Below are 20,045 nucleotides of genomic sequence, written 5' to 3' on the forward strand. Positions count from 1 at the left end.
AAAATAAGCTATTGGGACTACATGAAAATAAAAAAAAAATTCTGCACAGCAAAGGAAACAATCAACAAAACTAAAAGGCGACCTACGGAATGGGAAAAGTTATTTGCGAATGACAAATCTGATAAAGGGTTAGTATCCATGGTATACAAGGAACTGATACAACTCAATACCCAAAAAACCAATAATCCAATTAAAAGTTGGGCAGAAGGCACAAACAGACATTTCTCCAAAGAAGATATCGAGGTGACCAACAGACACATGAAAAGATACTCAACATCACACATCATCAGGGAAATGCAAATCAAAACCTCAATGAGATATCACCTCACACCTATCAGAATGGCTAAAATAAAAAACATAAACAATAAATGTTGGCAAGAATGTGGAGAAAAAGGGACTCTCATGCACTGTTGGTGGGAATGCAAATTGGTACAGCCATTGTGGAAAAGAGTATGGAAGTACCTCAAAAAATTAAAAATAGAACTACCCTTTGAACCAGGAATGACACTAATGGGCATTTACCCAAAAAATATAAAAACACTATTTTAAAGGGATACATGCACCCCTATGTTGATTGCAGCATTATTTACAATAGCCAAACTATGAAAGCAGCCTGTGTCCATCTATTGATGAATCGCTAAATGGTGGGATGTGTGTGTGTGTGTGTGTGTGTGTGTGTGTGTGTGTGTGTGTAGGAATATAATTCAGCCATAAAATGAATGAAATCTTGGCATTTACAGCAACATGGATAGAAATAGAGAGTATAATGCTTAGGTAAATAAGGTCAGTCAGCGAAAGACAAACACCATATTCTCTCACTGGTATGCAGTATTTACGAAACAAAACAGAAGAGTAAAGGAAAAGAAAAGAAAGGCAAACCAAGAAATAGACTCTCAACTATAGAGAACAAACTGATGGTTACCAGAGGGTAGGTGGGTGGGAGGATAGAATAGCTAAGGCATATGGGGATTGAAGAGTATACTTGTCATGGTGAAAAATAAAATGGAAATTTAAAAAACTAAACTAAAATAAAACAAAACATGTAGCACTGGAAATCCTAGCCAGAGCAGTTAGGCTAGGAAAATAAAAGGCATCCAAATCAGAAAGGAAGAACAGAATGATCTCTGTTCACAGATGTCATTAACTAATATATAGAAAACTACAGGGGTGCCTGGGTGGCTCAGTCATTAAGCGTCTGCCTTTGGCTCAGGTCATGATCTCAGGGTCCTGGGATCGAGCCCTGCATCGGGCTCCCTGCTCCATGGGAAGCCTGCTTCTCCCTCTCCTGCTCCCCCTTCTTGTGTTCCCTCCCTCGCTGTCTCTCTCTCTCTCTCTGTCAAATAAATAAATAAAATCTTTAAAAAAAAAAAGAAAAAGAAAACTACAAAGCGTCCACAAAAGGAACTGTTTGAACTAATAAATCTATTCAGGAAAGTCAAATGATATAAAAATCATGATACAGAAATAATTTGCATACTTCTACATAATGAATTATCTAACAAAATAAATTAAGAAAACAATCCCATTTCTTGCCTCACAGTCTGAAGCCCATGCAGGCCTTCTCAGCCTGCAAAATCCCACTCAGGCTCCAAGCATGGTGGCCATCCTGTGCATGAATGAGCTGGAACCCTGCATGAATGAGAATTTCATCTCCAGAGCCTCTGCCACCATGGAGGACACTGTGATGAGCGTCAAAATTATCCAAAACCACCTCACTAGAATCTCAGCTGGCTACTGTTTTGTAGAATTTGGAGATTTGGCCATAGCCAAGAGGTGTTTGCACAAAATTAATGGGAAACCCCTTCCAGGACCCACACTTTTACTTAGGTTATAGCTGCACCAACCTGACACACCTGGGCTCATAGAACCATGGAGCTGGCAGTGCCCTTAGTGGTCATCTGTGCAACCCTTCATTTTATACAGGAGAAAAAGTTGTGGCTTAGAGAAAAGAAGATGCTTTGGCCAAGGCAAAACGTTTTAAACTGAATTATGCCACTTCTGGGAAACAACCAGATAACAGCCCTGAGTATTTCCTCTTTGTGGGGGACCTGACCCCCGATGTGGATGACGACATGCTGTATGAATTCTTCGTCAAAGTCTACCCTTCCTATTAGGGAAGCAAGGTGATTTTGGACTAAACAGGTGTGTCTAATGACTATGGTTTTGTGAAAATCACAGATGAACTGAACAGAAGTGAGCCCTGACTGACTGCCAAGGAGCAGTCAGCCTGGGGCCTAAACCAGTGCAGCTGAATGTGGCAATCCTCAAAGCAAGCTGAACGCTGTCAGTGGAGTATAGTCAAGTTAGATGTACAATTACAGCTACAACCACTATTACCAGTAGTACCAGAACTACTATGCCCAGTGAGACCAGAACACAGGCAGCTACAGCTTCAGCCATCCCCTGCATGGTTATACCCAGAGCACTATGTAGAGATATGAAGAAGTTAGGGATAACACATTGGAAGACCCCATGCCACAGATAGATGTGATTGAAGCCAACGAGGAGTTCATGGAGCAAAGAAAAGAGCTGTAGGATGCACTGATGGAATGTCACTGGCAACTCCTGGACACGGTATCTTCAGAGACCCCTACCATGATGTAGCCAGGAAGAAGGACAAGCCAAATTATTCTGTGTGAGGGAGATAAAAGATTCCTTTTTAACAATAATGACAACAAAAATATTGGAAGAACTTTTACCTTTTTTGGAAATGATTTGTAAGATTTTAGTAATTGACAATTCTGAGATTATGACTATTCCTGCAACACTGCTGCCTTCATTTGACAGTGAGACACTTGAGTTTGAAAACCAAGGGACCAACTCATAACTGTTGAACAAGTTTCCAAAAAAAAAAAAGAGAAAGAAAGAAAGAAAGAAAGGAAGAAAGAAAGAAGGAAGAAAGAAGAGAGAGAGAGAGAAAGAAAGAAAGAAAGAAAGAAAGAAAGAAAGAAAGAAAGAAAGAAAAAGAAAGAAAGAAAGAAAGAAAGAAAGAAAGAAAGAAAGAAAGAAAGAGAAAGAAAGAAAGAAAGAAGAAAGAAAAAGGAAGGAAGGAAGCATTCCCATTTATGATAGCATCAAAAAGAATAAAATATTTAGGAATAAACTTAACCAAGGAGGCAAAAGGTATGCACACTGAAAGCTACAAAATATGCTGAAAAGAATTTTTAAAAGACACAAATAAATGGAAAGGTATCTTGTATTCATGAATTGGAAGACTTACTATTGTTAAAATGTCTATATTACCCAAAACAGTGTACAGATTCAAATGTAATTATTATCATGATTTCAATGGCATTTTTCACAAAAAGGAAAAAATAATCATAAAATTCATATGGAACTAAAAAGGACCCCAAATAGCCAAAACAATCTTGACAAACAAGAACAAAGCTAGAGGACACACACTTCCTGATTTTAAAACATACAACAGAGCTTCAGTAATTAAAACAATATGGTATTGAACAATTACAGATGTGTAGACCAGTGGGACAAAATAGAGCACTCAGAAATAATTTCACACATATGTGGTCTTCGAATGATTTTTGACAAGATTGCCACTATAGGGAGCATACAGTGGGGAAAAGAGTCTCTTCAACAATGATTCTGGGAAAACTGCAAACACATGCAATAGAATGAAACTGGACACTCATTTTATACCATACAGAGTTATCAAGTCAAAATAAAGACATTAAGAGGAGAATCTTCATGACATTGGTCTTGGCACTGATTTCTTGGGTATGACATCAGAAGCACAGGCAACAAAAGCATAAATAGATAAGTCAGACTATATCAAACAGAGAGCTTCTGTGTGGCAAAGGAAAAATCAACAGAATAAAAAGCAAAATGGAAAAATCAACAGAATTAAATGGGAGAAAATATTTCAAACCATATCTGTGATAAAAAGTTAATACACAGTTTATATAGAGAACTCACATAATTCAATAGCAAAGTAAACAAAAGACCTAATTAAAAATGGTAAAATGGCTTGAATAAAGACATTTCTCCAAAGAACACATACAAATGGCTAACAAGTATATAAAAAGATGTTCAGCTTCACTAGTCATCAGAGAAATGCAAATCAAAAGCACCACTAGATATCACCTTTACCTGATGAGATTGCCATTATTAAACAAACAAATAAAAAATAAAATAAGTGTTGGCAACCATGTGGAAAAATTAGAACCCTGTACATTGTTGGTGGGAATGTAAACTGGTATAACCACTGTGGAAAATAGTCTGGAGTATCCTCAAAAAATTGGAATTAGAACTATCATGTGATCTATCAACCCTACTTCTGGGTATTTATCCAAAAGAACTGAAGTCATGATCTTGAAGAGATATTTGCTTTCCCATGTTCATTGCACCATTATTCACAATAGCCAAGAAGTAGAAACAACTCAGATTTCTATTGACAGATGATTAGAAAAAGAAAATGTGGACTATACATATAATGGAATATGATTCAGCCATAACAAAATCCTATTATATGCTACAACATGGGTGAATTTTTAGGACATTCTGCTAAGTGAATAAGCCAGTCACAAAAGTGTGAATATGCATAATTCCACTTATATGAGTTAATCTAAGATACTCAAAATCATTGAAGCAGAAAATTGAATGTTGGTTGCCAGTAGCTGGGGGGAGGATAAATGGGAGTTGCTGTTCAGTGAGTATAAAATTTCAGTCATTAAAGAATAAAAGTTCTAGAATTTCTGTATAATATTGTGCTTATCATTAGCAATACTGGATAGATTTCATGTTATGTGCTGTTATCACAATAGTCTGAAATGTAGTGGTAGCTAGACTGAAGAAGGGAGTTGGGGTAGTAGGACATACTAAAATGGGGTAGTTAGGATTATAGTAGAAAATGGAAGAAGGCCTGATTTAGGATGCTAACAAATTTTTTTACAAATTCAGTTTTCTTAGTACTGAGAGAAAGAATAATTGCTGTTCTACCTTAGATACATGATAGATGCAGAAAAAAATAAAATGAGAATACTAATAGCAGGATGTTTTCAGAAGAAAGAAAAAACTAGGCAAATATGAAAAATGAGAGAAAAAATGAAGTATTTTGTCTGCTTTTGCCATCTATTGCTTACTGCAATTTGGCAATTTTATATTATTTGGCATTTTAAAGATAGATAACATTTGACAAATAATAACTATATCTTTTTAGATATACATTTTAAGAACTTCTACTATAAAGTATTAGGGAATTTTGGAAGTGTTTATTTATTTGAGGTATTTAAGACATTTTTAAAAGTAGAATATAGTATTTACTTTTTGTTCTATCTTTACTCTTCTAATCCCTTCTCCTTTTTTTCCCTAAAACACAAAGAAATAAAAATAAGTAGTACCAAAGTATAGAAATAGATCTTTTAAAAAATCAGCCCAAACAAAAAACAAAACAAAAAGTCTGAACAGGCCCTTCATTGAAGAAAAAATTTAAGAATCAGTATGGAAAAGGGACACAGAAAGTTGGTCAACATAATTTTCCTTAAGGAAATGCTAAAAAGAAAATTAAGAAACTCCCACTACTTACCTATTAGAATGACTAAAACCCTAAGCACTGAAAATATCGAATGTTGGTGAGGGTGTATAACAACAGGAATGAGTAAAACCCTAAGCACTGAAAATATCGAATGTTGGTGAGGGTGTATAACAGCAGGAACTCTTGTTTATTGTATGTAAGAATGTACATTGGGACAGCCACATTGGAAGGCAGTTTGGTAATTTCTTACCAAGTTAAACATAGAAACATCATATGATCCAGCAGTCGCATTCCCAATAATTTAGGTAGATGCTTCCCTAAATGGTGCTTTTAAGCTAAGATAGTGTTTAAAAAAATATCCTGAATTGGAGAAAGTGGATAGGGCTACTATTATAGCTGCTCATCAGTAAGGCACTGGATATAGGGTGGCCCTGGATATTAGCCGGCCCTGGATATTGGCCATGGTCTTAGGGGAAGCAGCTCCTGTGGTAGACAGTAACTCCCAGAAAAAAGATGTAGTTGCAAGCCATAAGCGGTCAAACTTCTCAGAACTTTGGAAAATAAATTCTTTGGTCATTAAGGTGATCTATCTTGGTGGCACACCAGAATATCAACTAAGTCTTGTTTTCTTCTTTAGTGCAGTAAGTCTCTTCCCTGAATTAGAATTGTAGGTAGATTGGTGGGTTTTGTCAGAGATTTGTGTAGGTTATTATTCCACTCTTTCCCTAGTCAATTATTCATGTATATGAATGTATATATGTATAGCAACATTTTATGTATTACATGTAATTTTTCTTAGTAAAATAATGATATTATTTAACTTCATTTTGTTAGGTCATGGTTCCAAGTAGGTGATTGAAGTAAGGTATATTTTAAGGGAATTGTAGTCATTTGCAAGGAAGTTCAAGAATTTTAGACAATTTTATTTAGAAGCTCCACCTGTGAATTCTGGTTATTAAATTTCTTAAATCTCTTCCTAAGTTTTAATTTGGCCCTCTACAAATTCCCCTGTGTCCTTCATATTACTTTCTTGTCAGCTTTATCTGTTTTAAGTCAGATCTTGAATTGTTGGTGATGAAGAGAAAAGGAAATACTTGACAATTCACTTTTGACACTTCACTTTACACTCCTTTATAATCCAGTGTTGTGAAAAGTATGTTTTCCATTGGTTTGACAAAATACATATGTTACTTGCCCCTTCTATAATTGGAAGGATTCCCTTTTTGTGATCATTTATGAGAAAACACCGTTCCAAGTGTATGATAGCCTTCACAAAGTCAGTCATTACTCCTGCTGCCCTGAGCATCCAAAATTTACATGACTCAATTCAGGATAGCAAGAAAACTTACTTATAAGCTGAATGTCCATACTCTTCTATTAAACTATGAATTGTTCGATGAAAACCATCGTGTCCAACTTCTGGTAGGTTTTTTTCCCCATATTTATATTCTTTAGGCTATTTCAGTGAGATTTTAGGTAGAAGGCCACATCTTTTTTTTTTTTAAGATTTTATTTTTATTTATTTGAGAGAGAGAGATTGAGAGATAGAGAGCACGAGAGGGAAGAGGGTCAGAGGGAGAAGCAGACTCCCCGCTGAACAGGGAGCCTGATGTGGGACTCGATCCCGGGACTCCAGGATCATGACCTGAGCCGAAGGCAGTCGCTTAACCAACTGAGCCACCCAGGCGCCCCAAGAAGGCCACATCTTGATGAAATAATGTTTTATATACAATGTTTTAAATACATAGTATTTCCCAAATAAACAAGTTTTGAAAATACATTTACAGTTTTTGTACCAAAATGTGGATTTTTCAGTATTCAAAATGCAGGCATATTATATTGATACTCGAATAATATTTTGATGCAATTTCCCTTGATTACTACTATTCAAAGTTGTGTTTTCTAAAGTATGCATACTCATGGTATGTATCTTATAAAAGTAAATTTAGTTTCATTTAATTCACATTAATTTAATTCAGTTTAACTCACAGCCATTATTAATGTTTCAGCTACTTTAAGGCTATAATTTGGTTTTAGTCTGCAACTTATAGAATATGAAAGCTTGAATGTATGGTGTGCTACCAAGATTATAAAAAAAATCAAATAAACATTACGAGAAGGCTCAGAGATTTACCCTTTCAGACAAAAGATTAGATTTAGAAATGTACTATTAATAAAAAAGGAAAAAGCAAACAATTCTATATAATTGTCTAATGGATTCAAATGATTTTTAAAATTACTGAAAAATAATCTTGTAAGATTTAGTCACCTAAACTTTGTCCTTTAAGATTTATAAGTACTATATTATTCTGTATGATTTATAAAAGTCCTTGATTAAAAGCTCTCAAATTATATGTTCTTACCCAATAGCAATTTATATGTCTCTTTCTCTTTAAAATTCATGGAAGTCAAAATGATTTATGATTGTTTGGGTTTTATTTTAGGATATAAAAATTCTTTCTTATTTAAAAGGGTATTCAAATAACAAAATAAGAAAGTCATAGTGCTTACAAGAAAGTCATAGTGCTTACATGAGTATACATCAGTCTATTTATCAATATGCTTATGTAATGATAAATTATGCAAAATTTTATTTATGATAATCTCTTAAGAAAAAATAGAGACTTAGTATAGAAAAATATGCTTCATAACTATTGATTTCAATATCTGTGATTTAAGCATTCTTTTATGTGATATATTTCACAGTATTAAATATTTAAAAAGAAAAAGAATAAATAAATAATACAAGAACACAGAAGCATTGTAGAAGTCTCTTCTGCTCCCCATCTATTGTTAGAAATATGACATTCAGCCAAAGACATTGCACTTAGAATGAATTCATAGTCTTAACAGTTGCCTAGAAGTATTCAATATTCCTTAGTCTGTATGCAGATTTTATTTGTGTATCTTGACATTATATAGCTTATCTTTTAAAATAATCTTTGTTCTTCACTTCTCTTTTACTGATATCCTTTACATCTCTAATAGGAGTTAAACTTCTTCTTGCCATGTATAAATTAGGCAATTTGGGATATCCAAAAGTAAAGTTTTAGTCATGTCTCCAAGAAATATTAAAGTTTATTGATCATAAAGATGAGGGCATCCAAAAAATAAGCATTAAAGTACCAAATATTCTTGCCTGCTCCTTGATGTGTATAAGGAGATGATGGGTCAGTGAGAATTTTAGCCTAGATTATAGTGTATATCTTTAAATGAACTCGGGATGTCACATTAATCCCTTCTGTTTTAGCCCTTATCTTCAAGTTATTGTTAACCAGATAGGTTAGCAAGTGATACACAGGAAATCTCAATTTCTTGGAGGAAGTGAATAAGTACAGTAAATATAACATTAAACATTAGTATTATATAAGTATTATGATATATATATGAAATATATATCAACAAATGTATAGATACGTAAAATGTACAATTCCAAGTCAAACATGCATCTATGTTTGCTTTTATTAAGGACTGATTTTCTAATTTTCTGTTTGAGATGTGAAACATAAATAGATTTATTCACAGATTAAGTAGAATTGTTCAACAACAGATAATCATTTCCAGAAAATCAGATAACGATGTATATCACTTATTTATTGAATACTACATATATTAGTTTCAGAATGATATACTTAAAGGAATTTAAGGGCAAAGTGATCAGGCTTAAAATAATATTTAAGGGAAAGAAATCGAAATTTTTAAGAAATGATAAAACAATAATTCTATATTTTTAGAAAAGCTCTACAATTTTCTAGCTTATGTAATTCCAATGATTTTGGAAAATATATTTTTCTTATGAACAGATAAAGTCTTATCAATATTGGCCGGTGTATTATAAGAAATTATGGTGCAATAGGTAGTGTGAATTTAGTAATATCATAAGGAAATAGGCCTGGGTTATTTTAAGTTGTGTGGAATTTTTAGCGTTTTCAAAATGCTGACTAAAGCAAACAGCTTGTCTTTGACCTTCTTCTTTACTCATGCAACGCAATTAATTGCATTTCTGCATGATGGACTGTTAACATTCTCTTTATTTATCTAAACATGAATTTGCCTTATAGTTCATTTGACTTTGAAAATTTTTTTGACACTTGTAAACTGAAAATCTAGCGTCATACTAGTACTTTATTATCAGTCTCAGGGACATAATTAGAACCACAGTGGATGAGATTGAAGGCTTTGAATACTTTACAGAATGCGATCATTTGCATCAACATATTTAAGACAGTCCTGCTTTTTTGCATGTGTGTGTGTGTGAGAGAGAGAGAGAGAGAGACAGAAAGAAATACAGATTGAGAGACAGAAAGAGATAGCTGGAGAGAGGGAGCAAGAGAGAGGCTGTGGGGAAAAAGAAAGAATTTGACTTTCAAGTTAGATTTGAATAATTTTTTGGTGAGTGCTTGCTTGGAAAGTGTCATAACACTTTCCTAGTTCGACTGCTTTGTTTATGCAGATGTCGTACCTGGTAGAAATTAGACTACATATTTGAAGTTATAACTCATAAATCACTGATGGGGTATTATTAGTGTCCTAAGAGCAATAAATGATAAGGAATAGATCTTTTCCGTACGTTAGAAAAAAATGATAGAATTCAATGAAGAAAATGTCAGCTAACCTGATCAAGCACAACAGTTTTCCCAGTAACTCACTGTAGGACATAACCAATAAAGAGGAATGCTTAAAATAACTACTCAGCTACAGAAAATATTCTGAAGAAAAAAAAAATGGGTGATAGAGAAAGTCTTTAAGGTTTTCACACTAGGGTAAATATTTTAGGCTTTCACACCTTCAACATTCTCTGGATTTAATTTTCTTCAAATGCTACTTTGCCAGGATCTCCAAATATCCATCAATTTTTAAAAAGAGAAAGAAAAACAATATAAGCTGTAATTATAGAATATATATATTCTCCACATATGTCTTCAAAGTTTGTGTTTATTTTGTTTCACCAAAGATTCATTTCAAACTGACTTGGTAGAGAGAGGAAATGTGAAGCTAGTTTCTTATACTGAAAGGGATTTCATATCATAGTTCAACAGCATGAAATAAAGTTTCAGGCTATATATATATATATATATATATATATATATATGTATATCTGGAAAATATTACTATATTATAGGCTATATGTACATATATCTGGAATATATTACTGAAATTGGTTCTGTAATTCAGTTTCTTTAAAACTGTTGGGATTCAATTGTCCAAGAACCCTCTGTTGCTTTTAGTAGAAGAAAAAATGCATTTGTAGCAATATTCATCATGTGCCAGCAATTTACACTTACAGTAATAATAACGGTGCCTTCAAATATCATTGAATATGTAATATGCTATGCAATGTGGGCTAAGCACTTTACATGCATGCCTTATGTCACTTAATCCTCCCAACTATTAAATGTGAGGAAGCTGAAATGTTGAAGTGTTAAGTAATTTAACAGAAGCCTCACAGTTAACAAATGGTTTATTTGAAACTGGAAGCAGGTTTCTCTGAACTTGAAGCACATGCTCTTAACAATTGTTATTTAACAGTGACTGAAATCTAAATATCTGTAAACACAAGTATAAAATCATTTATTTGGAAAGTTCAAATTTTAAAAAAGACAATGCTCTAATTAATATTGTGTTTTGAATAGATGTCTTTACATAAAAAATCACATATCCCTTTTTAATCACAAATGCAATGCTGGAAACTATGTAACTATAACTTTCTTAAAGGGCATAATGTTAAGTAAATGTCAAATCCCTTCAGTGAGCCTTTGTATTATAAATTATCAGATTGTTTACATTTTATTTTGAAATATTATATAACAGCTTTGTTTAAAAGTAGGATAAAAGGCATATGATAGTTTATCTCCTACTGTAAATATGTGAATATAGGGAAAAATGAATTTCATGGAGTAGAGTACAAAGTCAAAAATTGTTGGGATTTCAGAAATAATAACTGCTAACTTGGTTGTGGTTTGCTTTATGCAAAAAAGGCATATCATTCATATCATTGCAAAATATTTCAAATAGTAATAGATTCTTTAGACTTAGAGTTCCCTAAAGAATAAGCTGAATATTATTTTTCTGACAATAGCTCAGTAGATAGAAAAGTTTCATGATTTTCAGTTAATCATCTATGTGCAACTATCTTATTAGGAATGCCTCTTTCCACATGGAGCACTGGGTGTTATACGCAAACAATGAATCATGGAACACTACATCAAAAACTAATGATGTAATGTATGGTGATTAACATAACATAATAATAAAAAAAGGAATGCCTCTTTCCTATTTACTTGATACAAGAATAGTTATTTATGGAAGAGAGTAATTCAGATCAGTGGGAATAGCTGGAGGTCCATCGAAGAACACTGGCAACTGAGAATACTTGCAAGGCCTTTACCAAGTGAGAGTTTTAAGTAACTTCTTCACCCTGGAATTCCACAAGGCAGGAGCTGTGAGAACAGAATTTTTGTTGAAAGTCTCTGTGATTAGATACACAATGAAAGAATGTTCTATGGAGAGACTGTCTGTTGAAATACAAATTATTCTCCAGGCATTTCATTGTTGGAGTTGTGTTTTCTTCTTTTCTCTCCATTTCTTTCTCTCCTTCTTTCACTTTTCTCTTTGCCTCTTGTTCATTCTCTGTTAGTATCACCTTCATAAATTCACATTGTTCATTTTATGTATTAGATGAACATTTGTGTATCAAGGGATTAGTCAGTAGCATAAAGGATGAAAAGATGCTAAACATCACTGATCATCAGGGAAATACAAATAAAAACTTCAATGAGATATCACCCCACACCTGTCAGAATGGCTAAAAGCAACAACACAAGAAACAACAGGTGTTGGCGAGAATGCGGAGAAAGGGGAAACTTCTTGCACTGTTGGTGAGAATGCAAACTGGTGCAGCCACTCTAGAAAACAGTTTGAAGTTTCCTTAAAAAGTTAAAAATAGAACTACCAGCAATTGCGCTTCTAGGTATTTACCCAAAGTATACACAAATAATAATTCAAAGGGATACATGCATCCCGATGGTTATAGCAGTGTTATCTATAATAGCCAAAATATGGAAACAGACCAAGTGTCCATGACTGATAAATGGTTAAAGAAGATATGGTATATATACACACAATGGGATATTACTCAGCTATAAAAAGAATGGAATCTTGCCATTTGCAATGACATGGGTGGAGCGGGAGAGTATTATGCTAAGTGAAATAAATCAGTCAGAGAAAGACAAATACGATATGATTTCACTCATATGTGGAATTTAAGAAACAAAACAGATGAACAAAGGGGAAAAGAAAGAGAAAGGCAAACCAAGAAATAGACTCAACTATAGAGAATAAACTGATGAGTTACTGGATGGGAAGTGGGTGAGGGATGGGTGAAATAGGTGATAGGGATTAAGGTGTACACTTGCTGTGAGGAGCACCAGATGTTGTATGGAAGTGTTGAATCACTATATTGTACACCTGAAACTAATAATATACTGTATGTTAACCAACTAGAATTTAAATAAAAACTTTTTTTAAAAACTATAAAAAATAAATAAATAAATAAATAAATAAATAAAAGTGTAAAGGTAAGAAAGTTATATTTGTCAGATACCCAAGATAATGTCAAGATTGCCTCCATCCAGTGATGCCTGGGTGGCTCAGTTGGTTAAGCATCTGCTTGTAGCTCAGGTTATGATCCCAGGGTCCTGGGATGAGTCCTGCATCAGGCTCCTTGCTCAGCAGAGAGCCTGCTTCTGTCTTTGCCTGCCACTACCCCTGCTTGTGCTTGCTCTCTCTCTCTGACAAATAAATAAATAAAATCTTAAAAAAAAGTGTGCCTCCACCTAAGCAAAACTTTATCATAGTTGTTTTTATTTTTGTTTTAACATAGTGGACATCACCAAATTCATTTCCTTCCTTTTATCACCAGTAATTTTTACATGGAGAAGGAAATTAGAGTACCTGGAGAGTATGGACATATAGTGCTACATAAGTAAAGGAGAAGGAGGTTAGGTTGTGCAGGATCTGGTCTCCATCTTAAGAACAATTGACTTTTCTTGATTCATTTTGATCTGGGATGGCAGAACCAATTGTTTTTAAAGATTAGATGCATATGCAGGTGACTATATTTAGGGGGAATGTCGAGAAGATGGAATAAAACCAGTTAATAGGCAATTGCAGTGGTCTGAGGGATGATGGTAATTTAGGTAAGTAATGTCAAGGAATAAGAATATGTTGACAGCTTCAAAAGAAGTTATATAGAAGGAGGTCTGAATTTGGGGACAGCTTCAGTATGGGAAGCTATGATATCAAGGATGATTCTTTTGTTATTGCTTTTGATAATAGGCAAGATACTGGTACCATTAAAAAAAAAATAAAAGCAAGCACTTCATTTCATCACTTCTCTGCCTACTTGTGGCTGATAACCCAGCTAAAATCACTGCTTCTTGGGTAAAGTTTTCCTTAACTGTTATCCTAGAAGAGGACAACATTTTTTTTAAAGATTTCTTTATTTTTAGAGAAAGAGAGAGGGAGAGAGAGAAAGTACCTGGGGGGGGGGTGGCTCAGGGGCACAGGAAGAGGGAGAGAATCTTAAAGAGACTCCACGCTGAGTGTGGAGCCCTACATGGGGCTTGATTTCACAATCCTGAAATCACGACATGAGCCAAAACCAAGAGTCAGACACTTAACTGACTGAGCCACCCAGGTGCTCTGAGGACAACATTTTTAAGTATTAGGAGACTATGTTGTTGTATTTAAAAAGTTTGATGCAAGATAAATTTGGGACCTTGAGTGAAGCAATCAGGTATAGAATTGTATGTACAAATATGAAACTCACTGAAGGGATTTTGAACATTTAGACTAGAAATATATTTTCTCTAGGCATGGTTTATGATACCTAAGGAGAGAATATAAAGCAAGAAAAGGAAAAGGCATTTGATAAATGATGACTCACTCCTATGACAGGAAATGTTAATATCAAGGATTCAGTCTTATCTTGGGACCAGAAAACAATTAATTTGTTCTCTGGGGTTGTTGTGTGTGTGTAATACAAATGTATAGACATGTGGAGACATCAAGAAGTTGGACTGTACATGATGCAAAGTCTTGTGCAGGGGTTAAAATTGTCAGCTGTATTACATTTTCCTGCCATTTTCAGGAAACACTCAATAAGTCTCATAGTAAGGAATGCAATCAGAGACATCAGGGGAAGGATTGTGCCCTTACAGAGAAACCCAGAGTTATGGTAGGAGGGTCAGTCACCAAGGAGAGACAAATGTGCCCAAGAAAGAATGATTTTTGTCAGGATTGCTAGCCACAAGTAAGCAGATGACTGATTAATTGGCATTGTGAGTTCAATTTCATTAATTATTGGTCATGAGAAATCAGATTTTTTTGCAGCACTTTGCTTTTCTTCAATATAGAAAACAACTTTTAGTTATGCATGGTATCCAAGAGGATTTATGCTCTTTTTTTCATTAGTCATATCTTTTTAATTATTTAGAAGTCCAGAAGGATCCCTGTGTCTTGATAATAACTTCTCAAAGACTGCCATAAGCAGGAGTCCAGTGTCCCATGTGCTCAGAGTCAGAAGGATCCTCTGCTACGCTGGAGACACTTACTAGCATAATTCCACAGCTCTGAACACTTCTGGTGAGACAGTCTATTCTTTTCTTCCCACAACATTCACATTCTTTACACTAATATCTGCTGTGGTTAACAAAGGACTAATGTAATCATACTCTTTATTGTGAGTTTGTCAGCTTATTTAAACCTCCCTAGAAAACCTTAATCAATATATGCCCTTGACCAAATTTGGTCATTTCCATGAGTTTGTGTCCTCACTTAAACATATTTCCCAAATAATATTATTAGAAGGATTAGAATGATCAATGCAAATGGTCTATTCCTCTGCTATTTTTATCATAGAAAGTTATTAAAATGTTCCTATAATCTTGACATGACTATAATATTTCAGTTGTATGTTTAAGTGTTGCATTATGTGTTGCATCTGTGTGTCTGTTGAATAAATTTATTTAGTTTTAGATTAACTGATTTGAATCTCAGTTCCACCACATAACAGATCTGTGACCTAAACCTGCTCTGCCTCAGTTCTCTCATCTGCAAAATGGAGATAAAAATCTTCCCATCTCAGTGATTTTTGGTAGAGATTAAGGTGTTAAGTTTCATATGCCTACCCCAATGGGGGGGGGATATTTTATATACTCAAGTTTATACAACTATTCAAATCTATAAGAAGGATGAAAGAAACTCACAAAGGATAGTATAGATCCTTAGGACCAGTGATAGCAGAGATGCCGCTCCAAATATGAAAGGACCAGGGAAGGTGCAGTTACTATAGTAACTTCTATAGAGAGAGTTGTATAGACAAGCAGACTTAAGAGGATCTGTGAATTAGAGGACCCAGCCAGTCCAAAGTGATCATACTGGGACAAAGCTCCTGAAATAAATATTCTCCCTTTACTCTCTTCACTCCTTTTTATATTGCGCCATAGTTTCCCATTGCCTAAAACCCACTGGAAACCAAATATAAGTAAGCTCATGGGTACAGTCCAATAAGTTCAGGTTCCCAAGGTAAAGAAGAGATTGGAGAATTTCTGAAGTGTTTCCATGATAACTGGCACAAAAGCACTGAGAGTCATGCCCAGTATATAGTAAGTGATGTAAGTGCTTGCTACTGTTTGTAACTGCCTAAACTAAAATTATAGACTTTTATAACTGCTCTGTCATTCTTCACTTTGCCTCTATTTAAAAGTACAGAAACATTCAGAGTACACACGATTAACTGTGTTATAGCATTTCACAACCAGTTTTGATAACAGTATGGATTTCAAATGAAATAATTTTCCCCTAGATGGTACTAATTTAAAGATAATTAGCAATAAAAATGATGTAAGATTTCATTTGTGAGAAAGTCTAAACATTTTCAAGTCAAAGAAAATGAGAATTTATTGAATTTCCATTATTCCTTTCAGAAGTTATTAGTTGAAATATTTAGTATTATTGCATGTATAGAGAAATAACAAAATAAAATCAAACTGGCTATGCATTTAATATTTTCTCACTAATTAACTATGACAGTGCTTTTAGTTTAGAAGTTTGGTTAGTTATAAATCCAATATTTCAGATGATGGAAAAGGAATAGATACTCAATTTGGGAAATAGATATATTTCTAGGAATTTTTCAAAATGAAAATTGTACTTATTTTATTCAGAATGACAATTAACTATGTTTTTGTAACTGGCTAAGATAATTTAGATTCTAAATGACATATTTTAATATCAAGATAAGTAATTTAATATAATCAGTATTAAATCACTTCTAATTTTCGCCATTGATAGATTAAAAATATAATAGTACAGGCAGTTATATTACATTCTCAAGCCAAACACCAAGCACTAAAATAGAAATTGCTATTAGGAGAAATTTTACTTTATAATTTTCTGAGGAAAGGTTAACTTTTTTTTCTTCTTTTTTATTATTTTATTTTAGTGCATGTGAATGCTTTCTCTAATTTTATGTGAATATTATGTGACTTACTTGTATATATTTAAGAGGCATCAGATCACAGGTGGTATTTACATCAGTAGGAAGTGTAGAGAGAAAAAGTATGAACTTAAAGTACTGAGCCCTGAGGAGTACCGACCTTTACAGATTAGGTAATGAAGGAGGCACAACTGAAGTATCCTGAGAAGGCTGGACTGTTTATGTATGGAAAGCAAACAACAAATCGCACATAAGAGAGTATTGTCAGAGTTGCCAAGAAATGAAGGTGGTTCATAAAAGATGGTGTGATGAACCATATTAAGTAACACTGACAGTATGAGTAAAAGATGACAGAGAAGTCCCATTGACTTTAAAACCTGGAGATTGTTGGTGACATTGATAAAAAGAGCTTTAGTGGTTTAGTTGGTACAAAGCCAGGTTATATTGTTTTGTAAGATGAGTTGGCGTTTAGAAAAATAAAAGGTATAACAAATTATTACAGAATGAACTACAAAAAAAAAGTTATAGCTATGCGGAGATGTAGAACTAAGTTTTAAGAGAATTTGTTTTGTTTACCTTTATCACTATACCAGTGAGGATGATACAATAGAAGAGGAAAATGTATGATACAGAGCACAGAAAAACTAACAGAGCAAAGTCCTTCAGAGACTGAGGGGCACCTGGGTGGCTCAGTTGTTAAGCGTCTGCCTTGGGCTCAGGTCATGGTCCCAGGGTCCTGGGATCGAGCCCTGAATCGGGCTCCCTGCTCCGCGGGAAGCCTGCTTCCCCTTCTCCCACTCCCCCTGCTTGTGTTCTCTCTCTTGCCGTGTCTTTCTCTGTCAAGTAAATAAATAAAATCATAAAAAAAAACAGAAGTCCTTCAGAGACTGAGAGGGTAAGTTCCTGAGTACAACTACTGGCTATGTTCTTTCCCTTGTCAGGGAAAGAGATAACTTCCTCCCTTGAAATAGGGCAGACAAGACAGAAGTATAGGCAGTGGGCTCTTAAGCTTATTAGAAACAAAATGAGAATGGCCTGTTAATACTAACTTTTTAATAAATTTTTAAGTGTTAAATAATACTCTCTAAAATTTTAGAGGTTTAAGGAAAGTAGGTATAAAGTTATCTTGCCCAAATGGGAAAAATAGAGGTTAGATTTAGTTGATAGAATACATCTGATAGTCAATTTAAGTTTAAGTTTTGAGATCATTTATTTATACAAAAACCAGTCTGCTTAATGTGGAGTTTTTTGATAACAGTAATTAACTCATTGGCTGAATTACAGACCAATATCCCTGATGAATATGAATGCAAGAATTCTCACCAAAATGATAGTCAATACAATCGAATAGTACATTAAAAGGATTATTTACCACAACCAAGTCAGATTTATTTCTGGGCTGCAAGGTTGGTTCAACATCCACAAATCAATCAATGTGTACAATATGTTAATAAAAGAAAGAACAAGAACCATAAGATCCTCTCAATAGATACAGAAAAAGTATTTGACAAAGTACAGCATCCTTTCTTGATTAAAACTCTTCAAAGTGTAGGGATAGATGGTACATACCTCAATACCGTAAAAGCATCGATGAAAAAACCCACAGCTAATATCATTCTCAATGGGGAAAGGCTGAGAGCTTTTCCCCAAAGGTCAGGAACATGGCAGGGATATCCACTATCACCACTGCTATTCAACATAGTACTAGAAGTCCTAGCCACAGCAATCAGACAACAAAAAGAAATCAAAGGCATCCGAATCAGCAAAGAAGAAGTCAAACTCTCACTCTTTGCAGATGATATGATACTTAATGTGGAAAACCCAAAAGACTCCACCCCAAAACTGCTGGCACTCATACAGGAATTCAGTAAAGTGGCAGGATATAAAATCAATGCCAGAAATCAGTGGCATTCCTATACACTAACAAGACAGAAGAAAGAGAAATTAAGGAGTCGATCCCATTTACAATTGCACCCAAAACCATAAGATACCTAGGAATAAATCTAACCAAAGAGGCAAAGAATCTGTACTCAGAGAACTATAAAATACTCATGAAAGAAATTGAGGAAGACACAAAGAAATGGAAAAACACTCCAGGCTAATGGATTGGAAGAACAAATATTGTGAAAATGTCAATGCTACCTAGAGCAATCTACACATTTAATGCAATCCCTATGAAAATACCATCCACTTTTTTCAAGAAATCGGAACAAATAATCCTAAAATTTGTATGGAACCAGAAAAGACCCCAAATAGCCAGAGGAATGTTGAAAAAAGAAAAGCAAAGCTGGTGGCATCACGATTCCAGTCCTTAAGCTCTATTACAAAGCTGTCATCATCAAGACAGTATGGTACTGGGACAAAAACACACACATAGATCAATGGAACAGAATAGAGAGCCCAGAAATGGACCCTCAACTCTATGGTCAACTCATCTTCAACAGAGCAGGAAAGAATGTCCAGTGGAAAAAAGACAGTCTCTTCAACAAATGGTGTTGGGAAAATTGGACAGCCAGATGCAGAAGAATGAAACTGGACCATTTCCTTACACCACACACAAAAATAGACTCAAAATGAATGAAAGACCTAAATGTGAGACAAGAGTCCATCAAAGTCCTAGAGGAGAATACAGGCAGCAACCTCTTCAACCTCAGCTGCAGCAACTTCTTCCAAGAAACATTGCCAATGGCAAGGGAAGCAAGGGCAAAAATGAACTGTTGGGACTTCATTAAGATAAAAAGCTTTTACACAGCAAAGGAAACAGTCAAAAAACCAAAAGACAACCAACAGAATGAGAAGATATTTGTAAATGACACTTCAGATAAAGGGCTAGTATCAAAATCTATAAAGAACTTATCAAACTCAGCACCCAAAGAACAAATGATCCAATCAAGAAATGGGCAGAAGACATGAACAGACATATTTCCAAAGAAGACATCCAAATGGCCAACAGACACATGAAAAAGTGCTCAACATCGCTCAGGATCAGGGAAATCCAAATCAAAACCACAATGAGATATCACCTCACACAAGTCAAAATGGCTAAAATTAACAAGT

At 34.5% G+C, this 20,045-nt stretch overlaps 1 pseudogene; it reads left to right on the forward strand.

The window, feature by feature from the left end:
• The first annotated feature begins 1,594 nt into the window (after positions 1-1,594).
• On the forward strand, positions 1,595-2,604 carry LOC114209359 (tRNA selenocysteine 1-associated protein 1-like; annotated as a pseudogene).
• Positions 2,605-20,045: the final 17,441 nt, after the last annotated feature.

Source organism: Eumetopias jubatus, unplaced genomic scaffold, assembly GCF_037043125.1.
Source record: "Eumetopias jubatus isolate StellerSeaLion01/CBP00866 unplaced genomic scaffold, mEumJub1_p1.0 scaffold_3, whole genome shotgun sequence".
Taxonomy (NCBI): domain Eukaryota; kingdom Metazoa; phylum Chordata; class Mammalia; order Carnivora; family Otariidae; genus Eumetopias; species Eumetopias jubatus.